General features: G+C 39.4%; 1 pseudogene; it reads left to right on the forward strand.

Moving 5' to 3' along the window:
- Window positions 1–949: 949 nt before the first annotated feature.
- LOC147630946 (signal recognition particle RNA) lies at window positions 950–1,096 on the forward strand (annotated as a pseudogene).
- Window positions 1,097–24,078: the final 22,982 nt, after the last annotated feature.

The raw sequence follows: 24,078 nt of genomic DNA on the forward strand, positions 1-24,078 counted from the left end.
AGCACCGCGTAGAGTCTCACTCGATCAGAAAGCTGGAAACCCCATTGTTTCTCATAAAATACACACAAGCTTTTTACATCAATCAGCGCAGCATATTGCCCCAAGATTATTGTGCGCGAGCTTTTGAAGGAAAGTTTTTTGAGCTATTTTTAGGAAGCTTGTTATTTAACGAGCTTTTCAAGAAATTTCGGTAATTTATTTTTATTAACATGCCACGTGGTTTTCTCTCCTTTCATGCTTTTTTGCAAAGATGTTAGGCTACCCAAGGTAAGGAAAATCCCAAGCTCATGGACAAGAGAAGGGAGGTTAAGTCCCACACCGAGAGTAGGATGTGGGACATAGGTCGATTTATCAACGAGAGAGAGAGAGAGAGAGAGAGAGAGAGAGAGAGGATCATTTTAATGTGTAGAAAATACTTAAAGGGTCTATGTGAGACTAAAATATGTCATATATGATCGTTAGGGATGATCCACCTCGAGACTGAAAAACGTAGCTCCTAGGAGATCTAAAGACTGTTAATGGCTTCTTTTTCCTGCTCTGCTGGCGAATATCGTAGCTCTTAGGAGGGCGGGCAAAGAACGCTTGATTCAAATGGGAGACCGTCATTTTGCTATTGTTTTTCCTAGCAGTATCATCAGCCCCACCACCAACGACGACCGATGTCGCACGATGACTTGTTTTGTTTTATTATTATTATTATGTTGATTAAAGAAAAAAGAAAAATCCCAAGCTCATGGTGGGCAAGAGAGAAAAGGGAGGGAGGTTTATTATTAGTCCCACATCGAGAGTAGGATGTAAAACGCTTAACCTAGAGGATGCCAAACGGGAACCAGCAAGAGCTTCATCCCGGGTGCAGTAGCGCCTTCGATCCGCGTCAGCGGAGGGACGTGGGCTGGGATCGGACGCGTGGCGCCGCTGTGCAGGACCGGTTGCTGGCACATCTTGTGGCGCGCCCATCTCCAAGCCTGGAGTGGAGGTATTGGCACCTTGCCGGAGGGTGAGGTTGTCTGCCATTCCCTGCAGTGGGGGGGACCGCGTGTCAGGCCGGGAACGGAGCAACGATTACCCCCCTCTCCCGGCAGTGGAGGGATAACGCCAGCCCTCGTGCGGCTGCCGACCATCCTCACGCCGCCGCCACTGCGAACCCCAGCCTTTTTCTAATTCTCTTTTCCAATTAATTATTTAAATATATCTTTTTATTAGAAAAACAAAAATAAAAAGTAACTTCTCCCTGCTGCTTGCAGACACCCTGAAGAGCGATAGAGGAGAGCGCTCGCTCTTCTTCTATAGAGAGAGAGAGAGAGAGAGAGAGAGAGAGAGGTACCAGTTTTTCTTTTGCGTTTTTGTTTGGTTGTGGGTCTTTTTGTTTGCAGGGACAAAAACGACTCGGGCACAGAGCTATAGCTAGGCACCCACCTTGGTGGATATATATATATATGTAATGCCAATCGTGGCTTTTTGGCCATAGCTCAAAAGGTAGGTGTCAGTTGGCTAGCTGGGCCGCATGGCAAGGAAGAAGCCATGTTTGTTTTGTTTGTTTTTTTGGGGGTTTAAGGGGGCTTCTCCCATGCCACATTGTCATACATGTCAGAAAAGACACCCCCTACTGTTTGTTGGTGGCTGGCGGTTGTGGAGTACATGATGCTGAGATTGCTAAAAAGAGGGGACTCTGGTGGACAGAGAGCTCAACACCACAGTAAGTCTCAGACAAGCTTTTGGATTTTGTGGACTGCACTGATTGTAGGCAGGCATGGGCATGATCAAAGCGCATTAAGTACAAGCATTTCAAGGGTGTCTTGAGAAATGCTGTCTCACGTTTGTTGGCAGCTTGGGGAAGCATACAAGCATAGACATTGGCCACTAAAGCCACGTTCAAGGAGGTCCATCACACGGACATCGTGTTGGATCCAGGCCTTGCAAGGGCTAGTAGGCCCGGCAACCACATACTGAGGCGACCGCGACCAAGAGTCCAGTTGTTGTTGCAACCATACATGGATGGAGGCTTTGGTTCTGTGGGCGACCACAACCACCACACATTTGAGGGGACCTTCACAATCATTGGGCTGGAACTCGGCTACAGGGGACCTGAAGCTATTGAGACAGCGCAGGAATCAAATCCCTTTCTCCTTATTTATCACTCCATGGCTATGGTGTGAGCTAATGAAGGTATTCTTCACTGCAGAGATGAAACCTCTTACCAATTGGACTACCACCCTGTTGTTGGCAATATGAGAGCTTTTGGAAACAGGTTTTGATGTTTGCAACATCCATATTCTAAAAAAGAATGGCAAGCTCAGGGCATGCGTGGATTTGAAGAAGGTCAGTGTGGCAATGCGGACACATCATTGCCCTTAGCATATATTGAGCATGTTTTGGAAAGAGTGGTAGTAGGGGGGGGGGGGGGGGGGCAGAAGCTTACAACTTTTTGGATGCATTTTGGGATACAATCAAGTGTCCATGGCCCCTAACGATCAATATAAAATAGTATTCACAACAACTACATGGGGAACGTTTCCTTACAAAGTCATGCCGTTCAGCTTGACCAATGCTCTGGTGATATTCCAGAGGTTAATGTGTACTACATTCAAAGACTACTTACAAAAGTGGTTGGAAATATTTATAGATGATCTCTGTGCACATTTACGATGGAAGGCAAACTCAGATTGCCTAAGAAAGATATCTCAAAGTAAAATTTGAATTGCATATCCTTGAACCCTTTGAAGTGTCAATTCTGGGTAAAACATGGTGTGATATTGGGTCACATAGTGTCAAAAAATGGTATTTCAATTGATGAGAGTAAAGTGAAACTAATTCTAAAACTACTACCACCCAAAGAAGTTTAATGACTCATGCGTCACATGGGCTATTATAGTAGACTTATTATCGCAGTTTACACTGAGATAGTATGTGCACTATATAGGTTACTCATAATGGACCAAGGACTATTAAGAAGGCATACAATGAATTGAAAAAGGCTTTGGCAAGTGCACCTATTTTCAGACCACCTAATTGGGACTTGATCTTTCATGTTCACAACATTAATGCCAATTTTACGAGTGTGTTTCTCGCAATCACGTGAATTCAAGCTAGACTACCCCGTGTGCTTTATGAGTAAATCACTAAACGAGGTGGAAATGAACTGCGCCATTACATAAAGGATTGGTGATGGTTTATGCGGTTAAGAAGTACATGCATTACCTGCTTTTGCCAATAAATTTGTGTTCTTTGTAGATCAACAAGCCTTGTTATACCTTGCCAATAAACCTTTCATAATTGGGCGAATTATGCGATGGTTTCTCTTATTGATGGAATTTGATCTGACTATCATATTTAAGAAAGAGAAACAACATATTTTGGTAGACCATATGTCAAGGACCCCCAAACGGAGCACCCGCCATAGAAGTTAATGATGATTTACCAAATGCAACTTTGTTTAGACTTGACTTGGTCCCCGAATAGAGCGAAAAAAATTTCACGTATCTCGCTTATGGATTCCCAACCAATAGGCCTTGAACAAAGATAGGATGCAATCGCTTATTAAGTTGGCATCCCCCAGTTAACTATATAAAATGGGTAAAGACCATAGAGACCATGTGCTAAGGTGTTGTGTAACGAAAGACAAATTGCTTTCTATCCTAGAGAAAGCAAATTGTGGAATTGTGTGAGGACATTTTGCTAGCTAAGTGATAGCTCGCAAGATCTTGCATGCCACTTTATGGTGGTTAGCCAACTATGTTTGGAGATTCTATGGAATTTGTGGATAGGTGCAACGCATGTCACCACTTCAATGTGCCTCATAAGAAGGATAGAATGCCTCTAACCCCTATATTTATGCACCACCTTTCATCCTTATCGTATTCTTAGATTCTATGACATTATTACTACACATTTAACCTCTTTAACATCTACACTAGTATATGTTTTTGACCAAGTGAATATAGCCTACATTCTTGGAAGGGGAGGATGTACGTGCTGTGACCCTCCAAACCTGGATGAAGGTGTAAGGGATAGATCAAATGAGGAACATACTTCCCCTGTCCATAGGCCTCTCATTTCTTTAACTCTAGAAAGTAAAGAAAATAAAAATGAGGAGATTACTGACAAACCAAGGGACACTTACCATCCCTCTTATTCTTCTTTCCAAAATTTTGCGTTTCCCACTAACACTCTTGACCCCAAGGAGTTGCCGGAAGGTATGCAAAATGTGCATTGAATCCTCCACAGCTAAAAGATCCATTTCAAGAATCAAGGGCTATCTCTACCAATACAAATGATGCCATCTTGATGTCACCCTAGATATGCCAGCAGCCAATGAATATGAATTGATGTTTAGAATAGGCGATTCACGCTCCTACAACCAAAGCTCATGCTAAAACTATTACAGTAAATCACACCCCTCGATCCAACTACATCGATCTTGCCAAAGGCTTATGTAAATGCAGATAAGCAGCCATGGTTACCTTACCCCGTTAGAGGTCCTAGGCAGCTAGAAGTGTAAGAACGAATGTCAATGATGATAGGGGATGGAACTTTATGGGAAAATATGGCTATGTAGCCATGGTTACCTTACCCCATTAGAGGTCCTAGGCGGCTAGAAGTGTAAGAACTAATGCTAGTGATGATAGGGGAGGGAACTTTATGGGAGAATATGGCTAAGCACACAAATCTTTCAAATCCAAAAGCATGCAAATCTTGCAAATCCGAAAGCACGCAAATCTTGTAAATCCAAACTTAGTTGATCTACTAGAAATCAAAATTATGGTATACATCGTCAACTACCACTATAAGATATGGTGGATAAGTACCATGTAGAACAAAGAGGAGGTTATGAACAAATATAACCAAATGTTGATGGTAATTTCATAATCGATTGTTACAACATCTAGCAAACTCGGAGATCACACTTCCTAGAGGTATCAAAATCGGTAGTTATGTACAAAAGAATGCCATAAATAATTTGAATGGATCCCCTATACATGCCAATAAGAAGAAATTATCTAAAGCAGATTTTAGAGCTCATAAAGAAAGGGACTCCCATAATTGTTTCGAATTTTTCTTGTTTGAGAAAATAATATCTTTACTACCTTAAACTAGTAGTGCAAGTACACATTCTTACTATCATTAAATCTTGGTGAATCACTCTAGATCCAGTGATTGTTACAAACAATCAGATTTTTTAAATTACTCATTATCTTTCTTGATCAGCAAATGAGTATGCCTACACATTCAGTAGCAAGGAAAGATTAAAGTTTGATCTAAATAAGGTCCTAGAAGAGGACAATCTTCATGTTCCACTACCACAATCTTGGATGCATACCCTCCTCCATGCATATAACTTTTGAGGATATGATCAACACAAATTTTTCAAGGCTGTTCTACTACCCGAGGTGCACCCTACCAGTAACTACGAACCTTGAGATCTATAGTAGATCCGAAGCCTCTAAGAAATAAAGAATCTACAATAGGTAGGGGGATGTTAATCCCATTTTGGGTTAGTTAAACATCTCTTCTCCACACATGAGAGATGCCTTGTAATAAGTGTCAAGAATGATAGTATAAAATGTTGTGTTATGAGAAAAGCTAGCCCAACGACGAAGCTCAATATAAGTTTTTGGGCACCACCATAATGAGAAAGCTCACTATAAATGTTTGGAAACCCAAGTGCGAATAAGGGCCACATGTATACGTGTAACTTTTTCTCATCTTCAAGGGGACAATCGTCCTTTATTTCAAACGAGTCTTGCTTGTCTGGTTGCTTTCTGATGCTCTAGTCTTGTGTGTGAGAGAGAGTTAAGAGTAGTTTGCATGATTCTTAGTGCATGTGCCTCTTGTCCATTGTGTAAGAGTAAGCGAGAGCGAGAGGATTAAGAGACCTTAGAGAAGCATGTGGAGATCCTTGTGGTGACAACAAGGAGTAGGATTAGGAGCAGGAGAAGCTAGCATCAACTATAAAATGGGTAAAGACCATAGAGACCATGTGCTAAGGTGTTGTGTAACGAAAGACAAATTGCTTTCTATCCTAGAGAAAGCAAATTGTGGAATTGTGTGAGGACATTTTCCTAGCTAAGTGATAGCTCGCAAGATCTTGCATGCCACTTTATCGTGGTTAGCCAACTATGTTTGGAGATTCTATGGATTTTGTGGATAGGTGCAACGAATGTCACCACTTCAATGTGCCTCATAAGAAGGATAGAATGCCTCTAACCCCTATATTTATGCACCACCTATCATCCTTATCGTATTCTTAGATTCTATGACATTATTACTACACATTTAACCTCTTTAACATCTACACTAGTATATGTTTTTGACCAAGTGAATATAGCCTACATTCTTGAAAGGGGAGAATGTACGTGCTGTGACCCTCCAAACTTGGATGAAGGTGTAAGGGATAGATCAAATGAGGAACATTCTCCTGTCCATAGGCTTCTCATTTCTTTAACTCTAGAAAGTAAAGAAAATAAAAATGAGGAGATTACTGACAAACCAAGGGACACTTACCATCCCTCTTATTCTTCTTTCCAAAATTTTGCGTTTCCCACTAACACTCTTGACCCCAAGGAGTTGCCGGAAGGTATGCAAAATGTGCATTGAATCCTCCACAGCTAAAAGATCCATTTCAAGAATCAAGGGCTATCTCTACCAATACAAATGCCATCTTGATGTCACCCTAGACGTGCCAGCAGCCAATGAATACGAATTGATGTTTAGAATAGGTGATTCACGCTCCTACAACCAAAGCTCATGCTAAAAGTATTACAGTAAATCACACCCCTCGATCCAACTACATCGATCTTGCCAAAGGCTTATGTAAATGCAGATAAGCAGCCATGGTTACCTTACCCCGTTAGAGGTCCTAGGCAGCTAGAAGTGTAAGAACGAATGTCAACTTATGATAGGGGATGGAACTTTATGGGAAAATATGGCTATGCAGCCATGGTTACCTTACCCCATTAGAGGTCCTAGGCGGCTAGAAGTGTAAGAACTAATGCTAGTGATGATAGGGGAGGGAACTTCATGGGAGAATATGGCTAAGCACACAAATCTTTCAAATCCAAAAGCATGCAAATCTTGCAAATCCGAAAGCACGCAAATCTTGTAAATCCAAACTTAGTTGATCTACTAGAAATCAAAATGGTACCCAACGACGAAGCTCAATATAAGTTTTTGGGCACCACCATAATGAGAAAGCTCACTATAAATGTTTGGAAACCCAAGTGCGAATAAGGGCCACATGTATACGTGTAACTTTTTCTCATCTTCAAGGGGACAATCGTCCTTTATTCCAAACGAGTCTTGCTTGTCTGGTTGCTTTCTAATGCTCTAGTCTTGTGTGTGAGAGAGAGTTAAGAGTAGTTTGCATGATTCTTAGTGCATGTGCCTCTTGTCCATTGTGTAAGAGTAAGCAAGAGCGAGAGGATTAAGAGACCTTAGAGAAGCATGTGGAGATCCTTGTGGTGACAACAAGGAGTAGGATTAGGAGCAGGAGAAGCTAGCATCAACTATAAAATGGGTAAAGACCATAGAGACCATGTGCTAAGGTGTTGTGTAACGAAAGACAAATTGCTTTCTATCCTAGAGAAAGCAAAATGTGGAATTGTGTGAGGACATTTTGCTAGCTAAGTGATAGCTCGCAAGATCTTGCATGCCACTTTATGGTGGTTAGCCAACTATTTTTGGAGATTCTATGGATTTTGTGGATAGGTGCAGCGAATGTCACCACTTCAATGTGCCTCATAAGAAGGATAGAATGCCTCTAACCCCTATATTTATGCACCACCTATCATCCTTATCGTATTCTTAGATTCTATGACATTATTACTACACATTTAACCTCTTTAACATCTACACTAGTATATGTTTTTGATTAAGTGAATATAGCCTACATTCTTGAAAGGGGAGAATGTACGTGCTGTGACCCTCCAAACCTGGATGAAGGTGTAAGGGATAGATCAAATGAGGAACATTCTTCCCCTGTCCATAGGCTTCTCATTTCTTTAACTCTAGAAAGTAAAGAAAATAAAAATGAGGAGATTACAAACAAACCAAGGGACACTTACCATCCCTCTTATTCTTCTTTCCAAAATTTTGCGTTTCCCACTAACACTCTTGACCCCAAGGAGTTGCCGAAAGGTATGCAAAATGTGCATTGAATCCTCCACAGCTAAAAGATCCATTTCAAGAATCAAGGGCTATTTTTACCAATACAAATGCCATCTTGATGTCACCCTAGTTATGCCAGGAGCCAATGAATATGAATTGATGTTTAGAATAGGCGATTCACGCTCCTACAACCAAAGCTCATGCTAAATATATTACAGTAAATCACACCCCTCGATCCAACTACATCGATCTTGCCAAAGGCTTATGTAAATTCAGATAAGTAGCCATGGTTACCTTACCCCGTTAGAGGTCCTAGGCAGCTAGAAGTGTAAGAACGAATGTCAATGATGATAGGGGATGGAACTTTATGGGAAAATATGGCTATGCAGCCATGGTTACCTTACCCCATTAGAGGTCCTAGGCGGCTAGAAGTGTAAGAACTAATGCTAGTGATGATAGGGGAGGGAACTTTATGGGAGAATATGGCTAAGCACACAAATCTTTCAAATCCAAAAGCATGCAAATCTTGCAAATCTGAAAGCACGCAAATCTTGTAAATCCAAACTTAGTTGATCTACTAGAAATCAAAATTATGGTATACATCGTCAACTACCACTATAAGATATGGTGGATAAGTACCATGTAGAACAAAGAGGAGGTTATGAACAAATATAACCAAATGTTGATGGTAATTTCATAATCGATTGTTACAACATCTAGCAAACTCGGAGATCACACTTCCTAGAGGTATCAAAATCGGTAGTTATGTACAAAAGAATGCCATAAATAATTTGAATGGATCCCCTATACATGCCAATAAGAAGAAATTATCTAAAGCAGATTTTAGAGCTCATAAAGAAAGGGACTCCCATAATTGTTTCGAATTTTTCTTGTTTGAGAAAATAATATCTTTACTACCTTAAACTAGTAGTGCAAGTACACATTCTTACTATCATTAAATCTTGGTGAATCACTCTAGATCCAGTGATTGTTACAAACAATCAGATTTTTTAAATTACTCATTATCTTTCTTGATCAGCAAATGAGTATGCCTACACATTCAGTAGCAAGGAAAGATTAAAGTTTGATCTAAATAAGGTCCTAGAAGAGGACAATCTTCATGTTCCACTACCACAATCTTGGATGCATGCCCTCCTCCATGCATATAACTTTTGAGGATATGATCAACACAAATTTTTCAAGGCTGTTCTACTACCCGAGGTGCATCCTACCAGTAACTACAAACCTTGAGATCTATAGTAGATCCGAAGCCTCTAAGAAATAAAGAATCTACAATAGGTAGGGGGATGTTAATCCCATTTTGGGTTAGTTAAACATCTCTTCTCCACACATGAGAGATGCCTTGTAATAAGTGTCAAGAATGATAGTATAAAATGTTGTGTTATGAGAAAAGCTAGCCCAACGACGAAGCTCAATATAAGTTTTTGGGCACCACCATAATGAGAAAGCTCACTATAAATGTTTGGAAACCCAAGTGCGAATAAGGGCCAGATGTATACGTGTAACTTTTTCTCATCTTCAAGGGACAATCGTCCTTTATTCCAAACGAGTCTTGCTTGTCTGGTTGCTTTCTGATGCTCTAGTCTTGTGTGTGAGAGAGAGTTAAGAGTAGTTTGCATGATTCTTAGTGCATGTGCCTCTTGTCCATTGTGTAAGAGTAAGCAAGAGCGAGAGGATTAAGAGACCTTAGAGAAGCATGTGGAGATCCTTGTGGTGACAACAAGGAGTAGGATTAGGAGCAGGAGAAGCTAGCATCAACTATAAAATGGGTAAAGACCATAGAGACCATGTGCTAAGGTGTTGTGTAACGAAAGACAAATTGCTTTCTATCCTAGAGAAAGCAAAATGTGGAATTGTGTGAGGACATTTTACTAGCTAAGTGATAGCTCGCAAGATCTTGCATGCCACTTTATGGTGGTTATGTTATGACCCATGTTATTCGAATAATAATCATGGTCATTTAAATTTATATATTTTTTATGATGCCTATTTGTCATCATGAACACGTTAGGATTGATTGATGTGATGTCAATTGATTATTACTAGTGACGTGGTTTATGTTTATAAGTTTAGGTGATGAGGTGTGCAAGGGTACCGCTTTAGGTGTTGCACAGTGTGAGGGTACCGATTTAGGTGTCGCACGGATGGTGGATTGAGTCATGGCGTGTGGACAGATCTCACAATATTTTGTGGCTGTACTATGGCGTTTGATATTATTTTGACATAAGTGTGATGTGTGTGTGTGCATGCGTCAATTTATTGTACAGTGTGTGTATGAGCACTAGTTGATTTATTTTGTAATGTGCATATGTGCATAAGTTAGATTATTGCATTAGAAAAATAGTGCAAACCTTAGAAGGTTTGAGGACAAAGGTTAATTGAGTACAAAGGCTAATTAAATGGCAAAGTCCAAATATGGATGTATACTTTATTTTTGGCTGAAAGCCTACTTTTGATGTATATCACAAATACCCACGCGAGGAGAAGCCACTCACATTGGGGGGGGAAGATTGCACCCAGTCTTGTGTTGGGCCTTGTGTTGATGGTGAAGTATTTCTTTCTCTTGCTCTATGTTTTGATATGTGCTTTTAATTTTCAATTTAATTCAAGTAGTTGTTTTGATATTTGATATAATTTTTGTGAGTCTTTTGATTATTCTCTTCAAGAAAATTAAGGGTTCGGTTGCAGTGGTATCAGAGCTTTGGTGTAATTTAATTTTCTTGAAGGCGGTCAAAAGAGGTGAAAGAGACAAAAACAGAGGTGATTTTGGTAATTTTCTTAAATTTAAATTGAAGAAGAACACGTTTAGGGATTTTTGTTTATGTATGGATGAAATAAAGCTTGTTTTTAACGATTGGATAATGAATCTCCATCAATCTATTGGCCAAAGGGTAAAACTAGGTGAAAAACCATTAGTGGGTTTCCCAAAACCATGAAACCACCTTCCTCTTCACTAATCCTCTTCCTAATCTGTCTGTATGGATGGGTTTCAAAATTGATAGTCAATCCTGCTTAGCTTTCCAATTGCTAAACCATTGAGGGAGGAAGCAATCTATAACGGACGGTGTATAATTCACCAAGAGCTAATTTATAATTTATGGAGAAATAAGGTCTGTGAGAAATTAAAATTCTGAAAATTGATCTTTCTTCTCTTTCTCTCTCTCCCTCCTTCGTACCACCCGGGCGGTAGCGCACAGCGCACAATCATTCCTCTCTCCATCCAGCCGACGGCCTGCGCCCAGCGCATCCTGAAGGGCAGCTTCATAGATTTTAAAATATATATATATATAAATTTTCTATTGATTTTTTTAATCTCTCTCTCCCTCCTTCATACCCAGCGGCGAGCTGCGAATTAAGGGAGATGAGGAATTTTCAGGCCGGTTGCGCAAATAGGAGGCGCTGAATTTCTTGAATTTCTTCTCTCCATCCAACCGGCGATACCCGTGAGCTGTGAATTCAAGGGGGAGGAAATTTTTTAGACCCTAATTATATTAGCTATAAGCTTAAAATGTTTATTTTTATTTTTTTATTAGATGTTGTAGTGGGCTGTTTCCTTTTTACGCTCCAGCCTTTGGCGTGCCAGGTTACAAGTTTTAGTAGTAAAGCTTTCATAAGCTTTTTAATAAGCTTAATAAATCAAATATTAAAAGCTTTATGAGATAAAGCTTAGTATAAAGCTTTGATATAAGCTTAGTTTTAAAAAAAAGGAGACCATATCTATAAATATACCACCTCTTCTCTAAATTTAGGTTAGCTGAGTTGACAGTTTCAGGCCGAGAAATGCTTGAAAAAGCTTTTATTATAAAGCTTTGTTAAGTTTTTCAAATAAGCTTTCAAATAAGCTTAAAGCTTACCATATGAGATTAGTAAAATGTTTTACAAAAGAAAAATATTTTTTGACTATTCCCATCATATTTTATGGAAAAGAATCCCATGTACATATAGTTAGTTTGGATTTATTCTAGAGATTTTTAGGATTTACCTCAAGAGAAATTTTGAGAGTTGTCAAATTCTTGTGAATAATGTTGTTTTCTAAATCCTCATGAAGTACGAACAATACAAACAGCTTGTTAGTGAAGATATCATTAAAATGTTGCTTTAACCTACGGCTAGTTTTCTAATTTTAAAGAGTACATGGATTATTTCTTGAAAAATTATGCATTTGTGTATTGAGCTAACTTGGCAAGATTCACATCTAGTTCGACGTTCCATATGAGATAAGAAATCCTATCTTTTCTCTTGTTTTAAATTTTTCCTATTCTTTTAATTGTCATGAAATGGGTGAATATCCGCACCATCGTACCATTCATCGTACTATTCAGGAACAGCTTGACACTGAAGAGGTTAACGCACTCGACACATTAACCAAAGGTGGAGGTATGTGTTTAAAAAAATAAATAAATTATTTATTGTATACAATTTCTTGTTTGAACACCATATTGGGGAATATGGGAATTTCCCACAAGTTTGGGACACGTGGTCAAAAGTTTGGATTAACCACTTGAACACCACTAATCCAAAATGAGCGCTTTATAGCTCTTTAGATTCCATTTTTCAGGCGCTTTCCAATGATAGGTCATATGATAGGGTTTTGAGAAACTTACAAACATGTTATCCATGTCCCCTTTTTTAAGTATTCAAAAATGGGAATTGGGAAATTCCCAAATTCACTAATATGGTGTTTTTGCTTTTGTATCTGTTTTCTCAATATTATTTCCTTCTAGACCTAGTTAGAAAACTTTAGCTCCTGAAAAGAATTTTAGATACAGTGACCTAACTAGAAAGATCGAGACAAGATTAGCAAAAGTTATCTTCAAGATCTAGTTGCCCAAATTCAAGTAAAAATGATTGCTAGGCATCTCATACAAGATTAAGACCAATTTGAAGATTCAAGAACCAAGCAAGTTTCTCCAGTCTTTGATTTAAGTTATCAATTGCTTCACCAACCATCGAATTTAGTGATGATGAGAAAAGTAAAGAAATAGCTCTCAAGTGACTAGAAACCAAGCTTAAGTTATATGCCAATCACAATTATGAAGTTTATAACAATTCAAGTAAAGCTTTATCTAAATTTTCAAGTGTTCTAGTTTAAGATCTATCTGAGTACAAGATTCTTTCAAGTAAAGTTTTATCTAAATTTTCAAGTGTTCTAGTTTAAGATCTATCCAAGTACAAGATTCTTTCTAGACCAAGAATTGCTCTAAGTCAAAGATATATTCAACCACAAGATTTAAACCCCTTAAGAACAAGATTTATTCAAGAATTGCAATTATGATTAATTAAAGACTAATCTCTCAATTTTCGTCTATTCAAATATTTTTAATCTAAGCCAAGATTCATTACTAGTATATCAAGTTCTTGCTATCAACTAGGGCACAAGATGTCCATCTTTATTCAAGTTCTGATTTCAAGTTTAAGATTAAGCTTAAGCTCAAGATTCCCTTAAGATTTCATTGTTTACAAGTAAGATTCACAAATTCAAGAATTATAGACCTATTCAAAGATTATAATTTTTGAATTTAGTTAGACAATTACAAGATTAAGATCAAGAACAAATCCCCAGAATTCATCAAGTTATTGACAGTAATGTAAGTGATTATTTTTCAATCTTAAGTTGATAAGAATTTCCATTTCGACCTAATTCATTTTTGGAAGAAGACTTGTAGTCTAATTTTGAGGATAGAGAAAAGTTATGTCAGAATGAAAGTTTCAGAGGGAATTAGCTACTCTGTCTCAAACTTCTGTTCTTAAGGTAGTGTCGTGTGGAATTAATCTATGGTATGGGACATTAGATTGGTTTTACATGCCTACCCTAGACGTATCTATGTCTTCTATCTTTCACCAGCGAGTGTTTTTATGTGGAAGGTACCTCTGTGGTATGGGACACTTAGATCCCTTTTACATGCGTTCACTTGTTTGGTTTTATTTTTAAAAATTGATTGAAGTGATGATCTTGTCCTCCACTTGTGCCATGAAGCCATCCACTCATTGATTGCGCAACTGAGGACAGTTGATTCCCAACAGGGGGGACTGTTATGACCCATGTTATTCGAATAATAATCATGGTCATTTAAATTTATATATTTTTTATGATGCCTATTTCTCATCATGAACACGTTAGGATTGATTGATGTGATGTCAATTGATTATTACTACTGACGTGGTTTATGTTTATGAGTTTAGGTGATGAGGTGTGCAAGGGTACCGATTTAGGTGTTGCACAGTGCGAGGGTACCGATTTAGGTGTCGCACGGATGGTGGATTGAGTCATGGCGTGTGGACAGATCTCACAATATTTTGTGGCTGTACTATGGCGTTTGATATTATTTTGACATCAGTGTGATGTGTGTATGTGCATGCGTCAATTTATTGTACAGTGTGCGTACGAGCACTAGTTGATTTATTTTGTAATGTCCATATGTGCACAAGTTAGATTATTGCATTAGAAAAATAGTGCAAACCTTAGAAGGTTTGAGGACAAAGGTTAATTGAGGACAAAGGCTAATTAAATGGCAAAGTCCAAATATGGATGTATACTTTATTTTTGGCTGAAAGCCTACTTTTGATATATATCACAAATACCCACGCGAGGAGAAGCCACTCACGTTGGGGGGGGGGGAAGATTGCACCCAGTCTTGTGTTGCCTTGTGTTGATGGTTTCTCTTGCTCTATGTTTTGATATGTGCTTTTAATTTTCAATTTAATTCAAGTAGTTGTTTTGATATTTGATATAATTTTTATGAGTCTTTTGATTATTCTCTTCAAGAAAACTAAGGGTCCGGTTGCAGGTTAGCCAACTATGTTTGGAGATTCTATGGATTTTGTGGATAGGTGCAACGAATGTCACCACTTCAATGTGCCTCATAAGAAGGATAGAATGCCTCTAACCCCTATATTTATGCACCACCTATCATCCTTATCGTATTCTTAGATTCTATTACATTATTACTACACATTTAACCTCTTTAACATCTACACTAGTATATATTTTTTGACCAAGTGAATATAGCCTACATTCTTGAAAGGGGAGAATGTACGTGTTGTGACCCTCCAAACCTGGATGAAGGTGTAAGGGATAGATCAAATGAGGAACATTCTTCCCCTGTCCATAGGCTTCTCATTTCTTTAACTCTAGAAAGTAAAGAAAATAAAAATGAGGAGATTACTGACAAACCAAGGGACACTTACCATCCCTCTTATTCTTCTTTCCAAAATTTTGCGTTTCCCACTAACACTCTTGACCCCAAGGAGTTGCCGGAAGGTATGCAAAATGTGCATTGAATCCTCCACAGCTAAAAGATCCATTTCAAGAATCAAGGGCTATCTCTACCAATACAAATGCCATCTTGATGTCACCCTAGATATGCCAGCAGCCAATGAATACGAATTGATGTTTAGAATAGGCGATTCACGCTCCTACAACCAAAGCTCATGCTAAAAGTATTACAGTAAATCACACCCCTCGATCCAACTACATCGATCTTGCCAAAGGCTAATGTAAATTCACATAAGCAGCCATGGTTACCTTACCCCGTTAGAGGTCCTAGGCAGCTAGAAGTGTAAGAACGAATGTCAATGATGATAGGGGATGGAACTTTATGGGAAAATATGGCTATGCAGCCATGGTTACCTTATCCCATTAGAGGTCCTAGGCGGCTAGAAGTGTAAGAACTAATGCTAGTGATGATAGGGGAGGGAACTTTATGGGAGAATATGGCTAAGCACACAAATCTTTCAAATCCAAAAGCATGCAAATCTTGCAAATCCGAAAGCATGCAAATCTTGTAAATCCAAACTTAGTTGATCTACTAGAAATCAAAATTATGGTATACATCGTCAACTACCACTATAAGATATGGTGGATAAGTACCATGTAGAACAAAGAGGAGGTTATGAACAAATATAACCAAATGTTGATGGTAATTTCATAATCGATTGTTACAACATCTAGCAAACTCGGAGATCACACTTCCTAGAGGTATCAAAATCGGTAGTTATGTACAAAAGAATGCCATAAATAATTTGAATGGATCCCCTATACATGCCAATAAGAAGAAATTATCTAAAGCAGATTTTAGAGCTCATAAAGAAAGGGACTCCCATAATTGTTTCGAATTTTTCTTGCTTGAGAAAATAATATCTTTACTACCTTAAACTAGTAGTGCAAGTACACATTCTTACTATCATTAAATCTTGGTGAATCACTCTAGATCCAGTGATTGTTACAAACAATCAGATTTTTTAAATTACTCATTATCTTTCTTGATCAGCAAATGAGTATGCCTACACATTCAGTAGCAAGGAAAGATTAAAGTTTGATCTAAATAAGGTCCTAGAAGAGGACAATCTTCATGTTCCACTACCACAACCTTGGATGCATGCCCTCCTCCATGCATATAACTTTTGAGGATATGATCAACACAAGTTTTTCAAGGCTGTTCTACTACCCGAGGTGCACCCTACCAGTAACTACAAACCTTGAGATCTATAGTAGATCCGAAGCCTCTACGAAATAAAGAATCTACAATAGGTAGGGGGATGTTAATCCCATTTTGGGTTAGTTAAACATCTCTTCTCCACACATGAGAGATGCCTTGTAATAAGTGTCAAGAATGATAGTATAAAATGTTGTGTTATGAGAAAAGCTAGCCCAACGACGAAGCTCAATATAAGTTTTTGGGCACCACCATAATGAGAAAGCTCACTATAAATGTTTGGAAACCCAAGTGCGAATAAGGGCCAGATGTATACGTGTAACTTTTTCTCATTTTCAAGGGACAATCGTCCTTTATTCCAAACGAGTCTTGCTTGTCTGGTTGCTTTTTGATGCTCTAGTCTTGTGTGTGAGAGAGAGTTAAGAGTAGTTTGCATGATTCTTAGTGCATGTGCCTCTTGTCCATTGTGTAAGAGTAAGCAAGAGCGAGAGGATTAAGAGACCTTAGAGAAGCATGTGGAGATCCTTGTGGTGACAACAAGGAGTAGGATTAGGAGCAGGAGAAGCTAGCATCAACTATAAAATGGGTAAAGACCATAGAGACCATGTGCTAAGGTGTTGTGTAACGAAAGACAAATTGCTTTCTATCCTAGAGAAAGCAAAATGTGGAATTGTGTGAGGACATTTTGCTAGCTAAGTGATAGCTTGCAAGATCTTGCATGCCACTTTATGGTGGATAGCCAACTATGTTTGGAGATTCTATGGATTTTGTGGATAGTGCAACGAATGTCACCACTTCAATGCGCCTCATAAGAAGTATAGAATGCCTCTAACCCCTATATTTATGCACCACCTATCATCCATCGTATTCTTAGATTCTATGACATTATTACTACACATTTAACCTCTTTAACATCTACACTAGTATATGTTTTTGACCAAGTGAATATAGCCTACATTCTTGAAAGGGGAGAATGTACGTGCTGTGACCCTCCAAACCTGGATGAAGGTGTAAGGGATAGATCAAATGAGGAACATTCTTCCCCTGTCCATAGGCTTCTCATTTCTTTAACTCTAGAAAGTAACGAAAATAAAAATGAGGAGATTACTGACAAACCAAGGGACACTTACCATCCCTCTTATTCTTCTTTCCAAAATTTTGCGTTTCCCACTAACACTCTTGACCCCAAGGAGTTGCCGGAAGGTATGCAAAATGTGCATTGAATCCTCCACAACTAAAAGATCCATTTCAAGAATCAAGGGTTATCTCTACCAATACAAATGCCATCTTGATGTCACCCTAGATATGCCAGCAGCCAATGAATATGAATTGATGTTTAGAATAGGTGATTCATGCTCCTACAACCAAAGCTCATGCTAAAAGTATTACAGTAAATCACACCCCTCGATCCAACTACATCGATCTTGCCAAAGGCTTATGTAAATGCAGATAAGCAGCCATGGTTACCTTACCCCGTTAGAGGTCCTAGGCAGCTAGAAGTGTAAGAACGAATGTCAATGATGATAGGGGATGGAACTTTATGGGAAAATATGGCTATGCAGCCATGGTTACCTTACCCCATTAGAGGTCCTAGGCGGCTAGAAGTGTAAGAACTAATGCTAGTGATGATAGGGGAGGGAACTTTATGGGAGAATATGGCTAAGCACACAAATCTTTCAAATCCAAAAGCATGAAAATCTTGCAAATCCGAAAGCACCCAAATCTTGTAAATCCAAACTTAGTTGATCTACTAGAAATCAAAATTATGGTATACATCGTCAACTACCACTATAAGATATGGTGGATAAGTACCATGTAGAACAAAGAGGAGGTTATGAACAAATATAACCAAATGTTGATGGTAATTTCATAATCGATTGTTACAACATCTAGCAAACTCGGAGATCACACTTTCTAGAGGTATCAAAATCGGTAGTTATGTACAAAAGTGTTGAAAATACAAGTGAATAGGGTGTGTGTGGGAACAAGCTCTTGGATAGAGGCTGTAAAAGAGGAGATGTAATTGTGAAAGAACCTGTGAAAAGGTGAGAAGAATCTACTGGGAGAGAATAATGGGTAGCATGAGAGAATTTAGGAGTGTGGAGATATTCTGGGAGATATTCAGGGAAAAGAGAAGAGGTGGAGAGAATCAAGCAAAAGGTGGAGATATTCTGGGAGTGAATCATGGAGAAATCAATGGGGTTAGATGCTTGATGTAAACTCTATAAATTGAGGCATAGCCCTAATGAGAATTTGCTGGTTTTTGAGTATCCATGCCTATCTTAATCTATTTGCTAATTTCACTAATTACATCTTAATCATTTGCTAATCACTTTGTTAATGATGTTGATTCTAGTGTTTGATCCACCATAGCTCATCATTATGCTCAAATTTTAACATGGTATCAGAGCCATGCCTAGAATCCATCAGATTTATGAGCCCATTATTTAATTAATCAAGATTAGTAGAAAATTATAATTTTCCCTCTTTTTTCAATTAGCCTCTGTACCCCCAGCCAGTGGAGGAGCTCCCTCTCCTTGCACACTCAACCATTTCCCAAACCCTTCTAGCCCAAGATAGCTAACCCATAGGAGCTCCAGCCCATCAAATCAGAAGCGCAAACCGCCCCCACGGAAGCTCCCGATTTTTGCTGATTAAAAAGCTACGTTTTTCTGCAGTAAATCAATGATTTCTACTTCATCAAATCAAATGGGTCTAATTCCTCTTAGCCCCGGGGGTTTTCAAGCATGCTCTACAAGCTGGTGAAGACAGAATTCAGTTTCATCAAGTCTACAGTGAGATCCAAGCTCTTCATCAAATCTGCAGGTGACTTTGGTAAAATAGAGATTAAGCTTTCAATATTTGGTCAAATCTTGTGTTTCTTGGCTTAATCCTCTACTAGACTCATTGCTATTGATGCCTTTGAAAGCATTTGAGCTCATTTGAAGTGGAAGGCCCCAGATCTAGACTCCCCGCATACTCTGTTTTTTGCACACAAAACAGAGCATTAATTTGCTAATCAATGATTAATCAGTACTAATCACTGTATTTTGGTACAATTGAGGGTTCAAATTAACCATTAGGTATCTGATACAGATCCCTATAACTTCAGATTGCAAATCGGAGTTGGTTTGATACTCCAACCATCCCGTACAAATTGGTTACCCTTGATTTAATGTAATTTCTGAGAAAATTGTGCTGATAAATTTGTGAAAATCATCATTTTGCATTTAACCCTTGGTTAATGCCTATAAATCTCACTCAAATTCAAGATTAATCACAGCTAGAGTTGCATTTGGGAATGTGCATGAGAATGAATGCTATACGCATTATGTATTGGGCACATTGCATCAGTGTAAAAATGGGAACAGACACTGCCCTTGTCCAGAATAAGGCAAGAGGTAAGACCTCCCGCATAAATTTGGGTTTGCATTGCATAATGATACAAGATAAACATAAAAAGCCCAAAGGAACTGTCAGCAAAACATTGAAACATGTTGCTCACATGGAGCAAAATGACCTGACGGATGAGCTCATAGCCCCAGCCATGAAAGAAGAAGAATATCTCTTCCCAAGAAGAGGATCCACACCAAGAAGATCTGAAGGAAGACATGGACACGAGAAGAGAAGCTGCCACAAGAAGAGAAGCTGCCCCAAGAAGACTGAAAGAAGAGACTGAAGGAAGACATGGACACGAGAAGAGAAGCTGCCACAAGAAGAGAAGCTGCCCCAAGAAGACTGAAAGAAGAGACGGACGCGTGGAGAGATGCTGCCACAAGAAGAAGACTGAAGACAAGAGAAGATGTGAGGCTCCAAAGAGTGAGGAGCCATGTGAAAATCTCTAGAGAGAGAGAGAGAGAGAGACCCCACAACCCAATGTAACCTGCCCCAATAAAGGCAAACCACCTCTGAGCCACCGATGATGTAGGCCATGTGGTAGATGTATGTGTGAGCACTTTAGTCAAGGTCGCGGGCACTTATAGTAGCCTTGGACACATAGAGAGAGTGACAAGGACTATGGAGTTTAGGGACTTGAGGCACTGGTCGCGGACTGTCACAGTAAGAAAGAAACTTGATACAGGGTCCAGGTGTGCTGAGATAACTTGAGGGGAGGAGTAGACACTGGTCGCGGACTACCAAGTAAGGGGAGGCAAACTTGGTATAGGGTCTAGGTGTACTAGGAATATTCACTTGAGGGGAGGTGTTGAAAATACAAGTGAATAGGGTGTGTGTGGGAACAAGCTCTTGGATAGAGGCTGTAAAAGAGGAGATGTAATTGTGAAAGAACCTGTGAAAAGGTGAGAAGAATCTACTGGGAGAGAATAATGGGTAGCATGAGAGAATTTAGGAGTGTGGAGATATTCTGGGAGATATTCAGGGAAAAGAGAAGAGGTGGCAAAAGGTGGAGATATTCTGGGAGTGAATCATGGAGAAATCAATGGGATTAGATGCTTGATGTAAACTCTATAAATTGAGGCATAGCCCTAATGAGAATTTGCTGGTTTTTGAGTATCCAAGCCTATCTTAATCTATTTGCTAATTATTCACTAATTACGTCTTAATCATTTCCTAATATAAACATAAAAAGCCCAAAGGAACTGTCAGCAAAACATTGAAACATGTTGCTCACATGGACCAAAATGACCTGACGGATGAGCTCATAGCCCCAGCCATGAAAGAAGAAGAATATCTCTTCCCAAGAAGAGGATCCACACCAAGAAGATCTGAAGGAAGACATGGACACGAGAAGAGAAGTTGCCACAAGAAGAGAAGCTGCCCCAAGAAGACTGAAAGAAGAGACGGATGCGTGGAGAGATGCTGCCACAAGAAGAAGACTGAAGACAAGAGAAGATGTGAGGCTCCAAAGAGTGAGGAGCCATGTGAAAATCTCTGAGAGAGAGAGAGAGAGAGAGACCCCACAACCCAATGTAACCTGCCCCAATAAAGGCAAACCACCTCTGAGCCACCGATGATGTAGGCCACGTGGTAGATGTATGTGTGAGCACTTTAGTCAAGGTCGCGGGCACTTATAGTAGCCTTGGACACATAGAGAGAGTGTCAAGGACTATGGAGTTTAGGGACTTGAGGCACTGGTCGCGGACTGTCACAGTAAGAAAGAAACTTGATACAGGGTCCAGGTGTGCTGAGATAACTTGAGGGGAGGAGTAGACACTGGTCGCGGACTACCAAGTAAGGGGAGGCAAACTTGGTATAGGGTCTAGGTGTACTAGGAGTATTCACTTGCGGGGAGGTGTTGAAAATACAAGTGAATAGGGTGTGTGTGGGAACAAGCTCTTGGATAGAGGCTGTAAAAGAGGAGATGTAATTGTGAAAGAACCTGTGAAAAGGTGAGAAGAATCTACTGGGAGAGAATAATGGGTAGCATGAGAGAATTTAGGAGTGTGGAGATATTCTGGGAGATATTCAGGGAAAAGAGAAGAGGTGGAGAGAATCAAGCAAAAGGTGGAGATATTCTGGGAGTGAATCATGGAGAAATCAATGGGATTAGATGCTTGATGTAAACTCTATAAATTGAGGCATAGCCCTAATGAGAATTTGCTGGTTTTTGAGTATCCATGCCTATCTTAATCTATTTGCTAATTATTCACTAATTACGTCTTAATCATTTCCTAATATAAACATAAAAAGCCCAAAGGAACTGTCAGCAAAACATTGAAACATGTTGCTCACATGGACCAAAATCACCTGACGGATGAGCTCATAGCCCCAGCCATGAAAGAAGAAGAATATCTCTTCCCAAGAAGAGGATCCACACCAAGAAGATCTGAAGGAAGACATGGACACGAGAAGAGAAGCTGCCACAAGAAGAGAAGCTGCCCCAAGAAGACTGAAAGAAGAGACGGACGCGTGGAGAGATGCTGCCACAAGAAGAAGACTGAAGACAAGAGAAGATGTGAGGCTCCAAAGAGTGAGGAGCCATGTGAAAATCTCTGAGAGAGAGAGAGAGAGAGACCCCACAACCCAATGTAACCTGCCCCAATAAAGGTAAACCACCTCTGAGCCACCCATGATGTAGGCCACGTGGTAGATGTATGTGTGAGCACTTTAGTCAAGGTCGCGGGCCGCCTTGGACACATAGAGAGAGTGTCAAGGACTATGGAGTTTAGGGACTTGAGGCACTGGTCGCGGACTGTCACAGTAAGAAAGAAACTTGATACAGGGTCCAGGTGTGCTGAGATAACTTGAGGGGAGGAGTAGACACTGGTCGCGGACTACCAAGTAAGGGGAGGCAAACTTGGTATAGGGTCTAGGTGTACTAGGAGTATTCACTTGAGGGGAGGTGTTGAAAATACAAGTGAACAGGGTGTGTGTGGGAACAAGCTCTTGGATAGAGGCTGTAAAAGAGGAGATGTAATTGTGAAAGAACCTGTGAAAAGGTGAGAAGAATCTACTGGGAGAGAATAATGGGTAGCATGAGAGAATTTAGGAGTGTGGAGATATTCTGGGAGATATTCAGGGAAAAGAGAAGAGGTGGAGAGAATCAAGCAAAAGGTGGAGATATTCTGGGAGTGAATCATGGAGAAATCAATGGGATTAGATGCTTGATGTAAACTCTATAAATTGAGGCATAGCCCTAATGAGAATTTGCTGGTTTTTGAGTATCCATGCCTATCTTAATCTATTTGCTAATTATTCACTAATTACGTCTTAATCATTTGCTAATCACTTTGTTAATGATGTTGATTCTAGTGTTTGATCCACCATAGCTCATCATTATGCTCAAATTTTAACAAAAAGAATGCCATAAATCATTTGAATGGATCCCCTATACATGCCAATAAGAAGAAATTATCTAAAGCAGATTTTAGAGCTCATAAAGAAAGGGACTCCCATAATTGTTTAGAATCTTTCTTGTTTGAGAAAATAATATCTTTACTACCTTAAACTAGTAGTGCAAGTACACATTCTTACTATCATTAAATCTTGGTGAATCACTCTAGATCCAGTGATTGTTACAAACAATCAGATTTTTTAAATTACTCATTATCTTTCTTGATCAGCGAATGAGTATGCCTACACATTCGGTAGCAAGGAAAGATTAAAGTTTGATCTAAATAAGGTCCTAGAAGAGGAAAATCTTCATGTTCCACTACCACAACCTTGGATGCATGCCCTCCTCCATGCATATAACTTTTGAGGATATGATCAACACCAAATTTTCAAGGCTGTTCTACTACTCGAGGTGCACCCTACCAGTAACTACAAACCTTGAGATCTATAGTAGATCCGAAGCCTCTAAGAAATAAAGAATCTACAATAGGTAGGGGGATGTTAATCCCATTTTGGGTTAGTTAAACATCTCTTCTCCACACATGAGAGATGGCTTGTAATAAGTGTCAAGAATGATAGTATAAAATGTTGTGTTATGTGAGAAAAGCTAGCCCAACGACAAAGCTCAATATAAGTTTTTGGGCACCACCATAATGAGAAAGCTCACTATAAATGTTTGGAAACCCAAGTGCAAATAAGGGCCAGATGTATACATGTAACTTGTTCT

Source organism: Cibotium barometz, chromosome 15, assembly GCF_041138505.1.
Source record: "Cibotium barometz isolate CiBa-2024 chromosome 15, ASM4113850v1, whole genome shotgun sequence".
Classification (NCBI taxonomy): domain Eukaryota; kingdom Viridiplantae; phylum Streptophyta; class Polypodiopsida; order Cyatheales; family Cibotiaceae; genus Cibotium; species Cibotium barometz.